Genomic DNA, 7,600 nt, shown 5'->3' on the forward strand with positions numbered 1-7,600 from the left:
TACGGTCACTTTACCCTACAGGGGCTTTACGGTCTTTTTACCTAATAGGGGTATTTTAGTCATTTCATCCTACAAGGGTGTTTTGGTAAATTTACAAACCAAGGGTATTTCAGTAATTTTGTAAACCAATGGTATTTCTATAATTTTTAGAAAGTCAAGGGTATTTCTGTAACTTTGTAAATCAGGGGTATTTTGGTAATTTTACAAATTGAGGGTATTTCGGTAATTTCACAAACCAAGGGTATTTTGATAATTTTACAAACTAGGGGTATTTTGATAATTTTACAAACTAGGGGTATTTTGGTAATTTTACAAACTAAGGGTATTTTAGTAATTTTGTAAATCGAGGTAAAACAAAGAATTCGTAAATCAAGGGTAAAATAGTAATTCTATAAATCGAGGGTAAAACTGTAATTCTGTAAATCGAGGGTAAAACGGTAATTCTGTAAGTCGAGGGTAAAACGATAATTATGTAAATTAGGGGTAAAACGGTAATTATGTAAATCGGGGGTAAAACGATAATTCTGTAAATCGGGGGTACTTTGGTAATTTTACAAGTCGAAGGTATTTCAGTAATTTTACAAATCGAGGGTATTTTAGTATTTTTACAAACTAAGGGTATTTCGGTAATTTTAGTAAACTAAAGTATTCTAAACATGGATAACGATACTAATGGCTCTAAAGCCCATTCTCGGCCCAAATGGGCCCACACGCTCGTGTGGCCCTTTTAGCCCAAATCTAGCCACAAATATTAGATTCACCTAGCCTAGTCCAATATTTACTACACAATCAAATAACTTATCCAATTGGGCCCGTAGGCCCATTGGGCCCACATGGCCCATAGTAGCCATCCAACAACAAGAGTAGTGATAAATACACACCTGATAGGAGACTGGAGTTAATCCATGCTCCGAGCACTCTTAGCCGACGCCCAACCCAAACGAGCACGCCATACAGCAAAAGGGATCAGCCAAGAAAGGTACATTTACTCCCTTCATGGTTCCCTCTATTTAAAGCCAGCTTCACAACCACTTTTATATTAGCTTCCTGATGTGGGATCCCTCCAACATTAGAGTTTAAAGTCAACACCAACTCTTGCCGCCCCCTGTTAGCAAAATAAATGCTCTTTGCTTGCCATGGGATTCGAACCTATGCCTCCCCTTAAATGCTCCACACGCTACTTGCCACTAAGCCACAAGGCTTTTTGTGTCATATTTTATCCCCAATTAATTATAAGGTCTAAAGGCCAAAGTCCAGTTCCTTTAAAAAAAAACAAAATAAATTGCAAGAGCCAAGGCTTGAACCTGTGCTCCCATACAACCTTAATGACACCACAACCACTAGACTACAAGCTTCCTTGTGTCATTTATTTAACACAATAATTTAAAACCCTCATCCAAGCATCCGGTTTTTTCACTTAATACCAAAATTTTGCTAAAGCCCAAGTTTGAACCCAAGATTTCTTTAACACTTCTCAGGGCCATTAACCATTAAAGCGGACATTTAATTGTGTCATTTCATTACACAATTAAATACCTATATAAAACCTCCTTACGGACCCACACTCAAGGCCCAATACTTCTAGGCCCAAATTCGGGGTGTTACATATTGTTTTAGCAGAAGTTAAAATAATTTTTCAAAACTGTGCTAGTTTTTTATATTTATAATAATAAATATTCTACAGAAAAGTACTTGTATTTTGTCTACGCTAGATCTGGAACATTCTTAATGTTCAATTGAATGACCTTTCTATACTTGTACTTAAAATTTTTGTCGAGTATACGCTCGAACAACAAGAACCAAGCACAAAACCAAAGATGACTTATTTCTTTCAATAGGAAAGAATTCTCTCAACAGAAACAAGTCGCAATTATTATTCCCAGAAAATATAACTTATTTTAAGAAAATAAATTTCCTCTACTTTCTGTTAGAATAACAATATACAAAACTTATGTTTCTAGGTTAACAGATGTCATCTATTTATAGGAAAAGATAGGAGAATCCTAGTTGAATAAGAATAATACGAATGATATTTATTTAATAGAAAAACACTCTTCTAAACTAACTAGAAGAGTGGGGGCACACCCTAGATAAAAATCGGGCTCACATGTAAAATAAGGGGTATCGGACCTCTCATGTATTGAGTAATCCAACATTTTATAATTTAAACCAACTCAATATTTATTTTCTATTTTTAAAGGAATATTAATTAATTAATTAAATTAACAAAATTAATTTTATAATTAAATAATTCTTTCAATTCAAATCTAATTCTATTAAAGTCGTGATGACTTTATTGTAAAAGAATTTATGAGAAAGATATTCATAATGATTAATTAATTAAATTTAATTTTTGAACTTCAATTATTTAATTATAATTAATTAAATAATAATTAAAAATCTTAAATTAATTCTCAAGTCATTTCTATACTTAGTGAGAAAACGATTCGTAAGTAACTATCTCATTTCTCTAACTTCATTATTTTTACTCAATTCTGCTAATTCGGTTCAATATGCAATTCATTTATGGTTTCAACGAGCTAATGGAAGGACCAAATAAACATATGTAATTAGGGCTCAAATAATATATAATTAAGTTTAAGCTTTTCACCTATTAGTTATAAACTTATTTAGTTGCGAAGTCATTCCATTATCGTATTGTGACTGAGCTCTCCCTAATTACATATCATTACGAAAGCTACTTAATCAGTGCTCATCTGATAACCTTGGTATCACTGTGTTACCCTCATAGGATATCCTTAATATCTTTAAAATAAATTCGTTCGCCCAATATGATCTTATTTTATCTCATGGTATCCATTATATATTCCTTCAAGAAAAATCAATTACTATCAAATAGTGATTAAGTAATTTATTACAAAGACAAACAACCCGTAACCATGTTTTCTTTTCATCTATCATGTAATGTTAATGAGAGGATAACATTTAGCCATTATTTTAACTATGAATTCCACTATTGTGAATGATGTTACATACTGAAGAAGTTGTATACCCAACACACGAACTTTTGGTTCCTTAGTTATTTGAACATAAGATTTTACTTACATCAAAGTATAAGAGTCACGCATACATGGTCCATCATCCACTAAGGATTAAGGTATGCCACAACTAAATAAATCTATAAACGAATCTAGGATCTATTTTACTTGGGTGATTTCTGATGTACTGCCAGTCTAGTTAGTCACATCTATGTCTTTATCTTCTAGGAGTCATCCACTTCGATGCCCAAGGAAAAATATCTCCTAATTGAATTTGATAGATGACATATTAGTTTTCCAATTAGTTTGCTCATTTCTATTAAACTAAGGATATGTTTAGGTTCATCTACTAATACAAGTCTTTCCATATTACTATCCAACCACGTAATACCGTTTAATATTAGTTAAACTTTAGATAACTAGTGAATCAATATTTGCATCAATTTTGTTTTGCGTGCAAACATATTGAGGACAATATATAAAAGGTATTAATTTAATTAATAGATATTTTATTAAACCAATTTGTTCAAAAAATGCAAGTGAACATAGACGAAAATACTACACTTAGGGCACCAGATCCAATTATTTCCCACTTGCCCTAGTGAAGTAGATGAGTCATGTTTCACATTCCTATGCCCTCTATATGTTTCTCAAAACTCCTAGCTAGTAGAGTCTTGATAAACAAATCCGTAGGGTTTTTGCTCAGATGTTATCGTTGACTACATCCACTATTCCGTCAATCACTACCGTCTCTCTTATGAAACTTCCTACCAATGTGTTTTTTTCTTTTTGTGGATTCCAGTTTCCATAAGGAACTTTCTTCATACCAAGAATGACTTTAAGATCCGTAAGGAACTTTCGAAGTCATGTTGCTTCTTTTGTTGCTTCAGCAGCTACATCTTTGACTTCTGGAGTGGAGTAAACAATATATTTCTGCTTAACACTTTCCACACTATAGACTCGCCACCTAGGAAAAAGACATAGCCCAATGTTGATTTTCTTGAATTCAGACACGTTTGGAAGTCATAATCGGTGTAGTCGATAGAAGTAAGATCTCCTTTGGAATACAAAAACAAATAATCCTCCTTTCTCTATAAATAGTTGAATATATGCTTAACTATTTTCTAGTATCTTAAATCGAAATTCATCTGATATTGACTCACCAACGTTACTACGAAACATAAGAATACTAATCTTCATAAAATAAACATTAAATAAAGGATACTAATCTTATAAAATATAGATTAAATTAAGGATGTTTAAGCTGGACATAAAAATGGATCACTGGGGAGGTCCATTAATAATAATTCTAAGAACCCAAACTTAGAATTTTGTAACTAATGATTGTATATTGCATCCTTTATTTGTTTTCTTCTTTTCCCTATTGTAATCTGCGTAAGTGAATGCGACAGTTTTAAGGTGTTGAATATATTATTGTACGTTGCAGTTCTATTAATTTAAATCATGTTTGAGAATAGTGAATATGAATCTAACATAAAGTTATTTAATGCATCAAAATTTATATATAAATATGAAAAAAGTAATAAATATGCAATTTACAACTTGCCTTATAGATTTTGGTCCCCACTCTCCTTTTGGGCTCGAACTTTAAGAGTTCCGGCCTTTATATTTTTATCTTTTTAGATATTTTGTAGATATTTTTTTATAAAGAAATAAAATAATCTAAAATCTTTCATATATAAATATTATGCATATCAAAATAATTATTTTAGAATTTTTAGAACAATATAATTTTTATAAGCTTAAGAAATATTTAATGCGAGATTAAAATTGACCTTTAGGTTTGATGAAGAACTCGAAAAGCATTCGATAAATTGATTTCTCTCTCTTGACTTTTCTCTTAGTTACACAAATCTAAAGTGATGCTGATTATAATTTCTTTTGTGTGTTTTGTTTTGTGTAACCCTAATAAATAAAGGGTAGACAATTTATAATGATAAACTTTTAATCCGGTACATTAATCAAGAAACTGAAGGTATGGATAGAATTTAACTTCTATACAAAATAAAACTTTTAGCCACTTTAAATTGGGTCACATTATTTTAGACTTAATTGGGCTCACATAATCGGGATAAAATCTTACATTCTCCCACTTGACCTAATGCAATAAAACATAAACTTTAATAGAATAAACGTTGAGAATGCATAAAAATAACACTCATCATAATTACGATATTATAGTGAATTGTAAATGTGAGTTATGGTGGTTCTATATAGCTTAAGTCACATACTTCCTTTCATATACTACAACATTGCAACTCAATATGATTGGTCTTTTGGTAACTACAAATATTTTCCTGCTTTAAATCATTTTTAAAAATGATGTGCACAGAATCATAATAAACAGTAAATACATCCATTTTCTTTTAGAAACACCATAACTGAGCTCAACGTGTCATAATGTCGTAAAATTTCTTTCAACAATACAACCAAAACTCATTCCATGTGTATGTTTTTTAAATGTCTTTGGTTGTAAGCCTTTAGTTAATAGATATGCAACCATAAGATCAGTTCTAATATGCTTTATAGACACTATTTGTTTTTGGACTTCCTCCTTAATGACAAAATATTTTAGTTCCATATGTTTTGCACCTTTTGAAAAATTTGTCACTTTTAGAGAAAAACACGACTGCGAATTATCATAATGAATTTTCAGTGGCTTGGTAATGGTATCAACTACCGCAAGTCCCAAAATAGAGTTCTGCAACCATAATGCATGAATAGTGGCTTCTAAACATGCCACAAATTTTGCTTCCATCATAGATGATGCAATGATAGATTGTTTAGCATTTTTCCATGATAAGACTCTTTCAGCAATTAAAAATAAATAGCTAAAAGTGGACTTTGAACTGTCAAGATATCCAGAAAAATTTATATTTGAGTATCTAATCACTTCTAATTGATTGGATCTCCTATACGTGAGCATGTAATTATTTGTTCCTTATAGTTACCATAAAACTTTCTTTGCCACTTTCAAATGATTAGTTCTAGGATTACTTTGATATCTGCCAAGTATCCAAACTACAAAGCTAATGTTGGGTCTTGTATACGTCTTGACATACATTTAAGTGCCCACAACAAAAGCATAAGGAATTGATTGCATTCCCTTTCATTCCAGATCATTCTTTGGACATTGCATGAGACTAAATTTGTCCTCTTTCTGTATGAGAACAATTACTGCTAAACAATTATGCATATTAAATCTCTCTAGTATGCTTTCGAAATTGGTTTTTTGAGATAATCTTAACAGTCCTTGTAATCTATCACGGAATATTTCAATTCCTATCACATACAATGCTTTTCCCATATCCTTCTTTTCAAAGTTATTTAAGAGAAAATTTTCATCTCACGCCATAACCTAAAATAATTTGCAACAAGCAAAATATTGTCAGCATATAGAATTAAGAAAATAAACTTGCTCCCACGAATCTTTTGGTATATACAACAATCAATGATATTTTTTTTGAAAACCAAAAGACTTTATGGTATCATTAAACTTGATGTACCATTGTCTTGAAGCTTGTTTAAGTCCATATACTGACTTCTTAAGTTTACACACCATATGACATTTTCCTTCAATTGTAAAACCTTTAGGTTGGTCCATATAAACTTCTTACTCAAGATCTCTATTTAGAAAGGTTGTATTCACATCCATTTGGTGAAATTCTAAATCATAATAAGCTATCAATTCCATAATAATTCTTAAGGAGTCTTTCTTAGAGGCCAGTGGGAAAGTCTCTTTACAATCAATACTATCCTTCCAAGTGTAACCTTTGACAACAAGTATAGCTTTATATCATTCAACATTACCATTTAAGTCACGTTCGGTTTTAAAAACTCATTTACATCCAACTCATCTCAAACCTTTTGGAAATTCGAAAATAACTCAAACTTTATTTTGTTCTATATCTTTTATCTCATATTTTAACATTTAATTATTTATCTAGTAACACCCTATACCCGGCTCGATCACTGAGTCTGAATATTAGGATGTCACACCACTGTCATACATCACATACAATTCAAATGGTCTTAAAATAATAAGTAAACATGTATAGAGATCATTTAGCAAAATTTAAAACATAAGTACATAAGTATCGATATTTCCTTCATCTGGTATCGACACTGAATAAAAAATCGATATCAAAACAACATTTTGTTTCTTGCCCAAAAATAAAATTCTAGAAATTATCGGTACAGTTCAAAAAGTATCAGTAATTTTACCCCGAAGATCAACACTTGTGATATGGTATTAATACCAATTTACGATTCTGACTTCCTATACATTTCAAAATCTTAGAGGGATCATTTTTAACACATGAATATCAATAACTCTACTTCATACCAGAAAAATACAGCATACATAAGCACATAGCTCATTTCAACTTGTACCAATTCATTATGCTACTATTACATCATCAAATAATTGTCAAAATGGCCATAGTAATAGTTTCAATCATCGTAATTAAGTCCAAGAAATGATCAACATTTCACAATTTAGATTTTTAAATCCTAAGAACAAATAAGCTATGGAAACATTCAAAATATGATGGAAAATAATAGCAAAAAGCCTACCACAT

Source organism: Gossypium arboreum, chromosome 6 (genome assembly GCF_025698485.1).
Source record: "Gossypium arboreum isolate Shixiya-1 chromosome 6, ASM2569848v2, whole genome shotgun sequence".
NCBI classification, from domain to species: Eukaryota; Viridiplantae; Streptophyta; class Magnoliopsida; order Malvales; family Malvaceae; genus Gossypium; species Gossypium arboreum.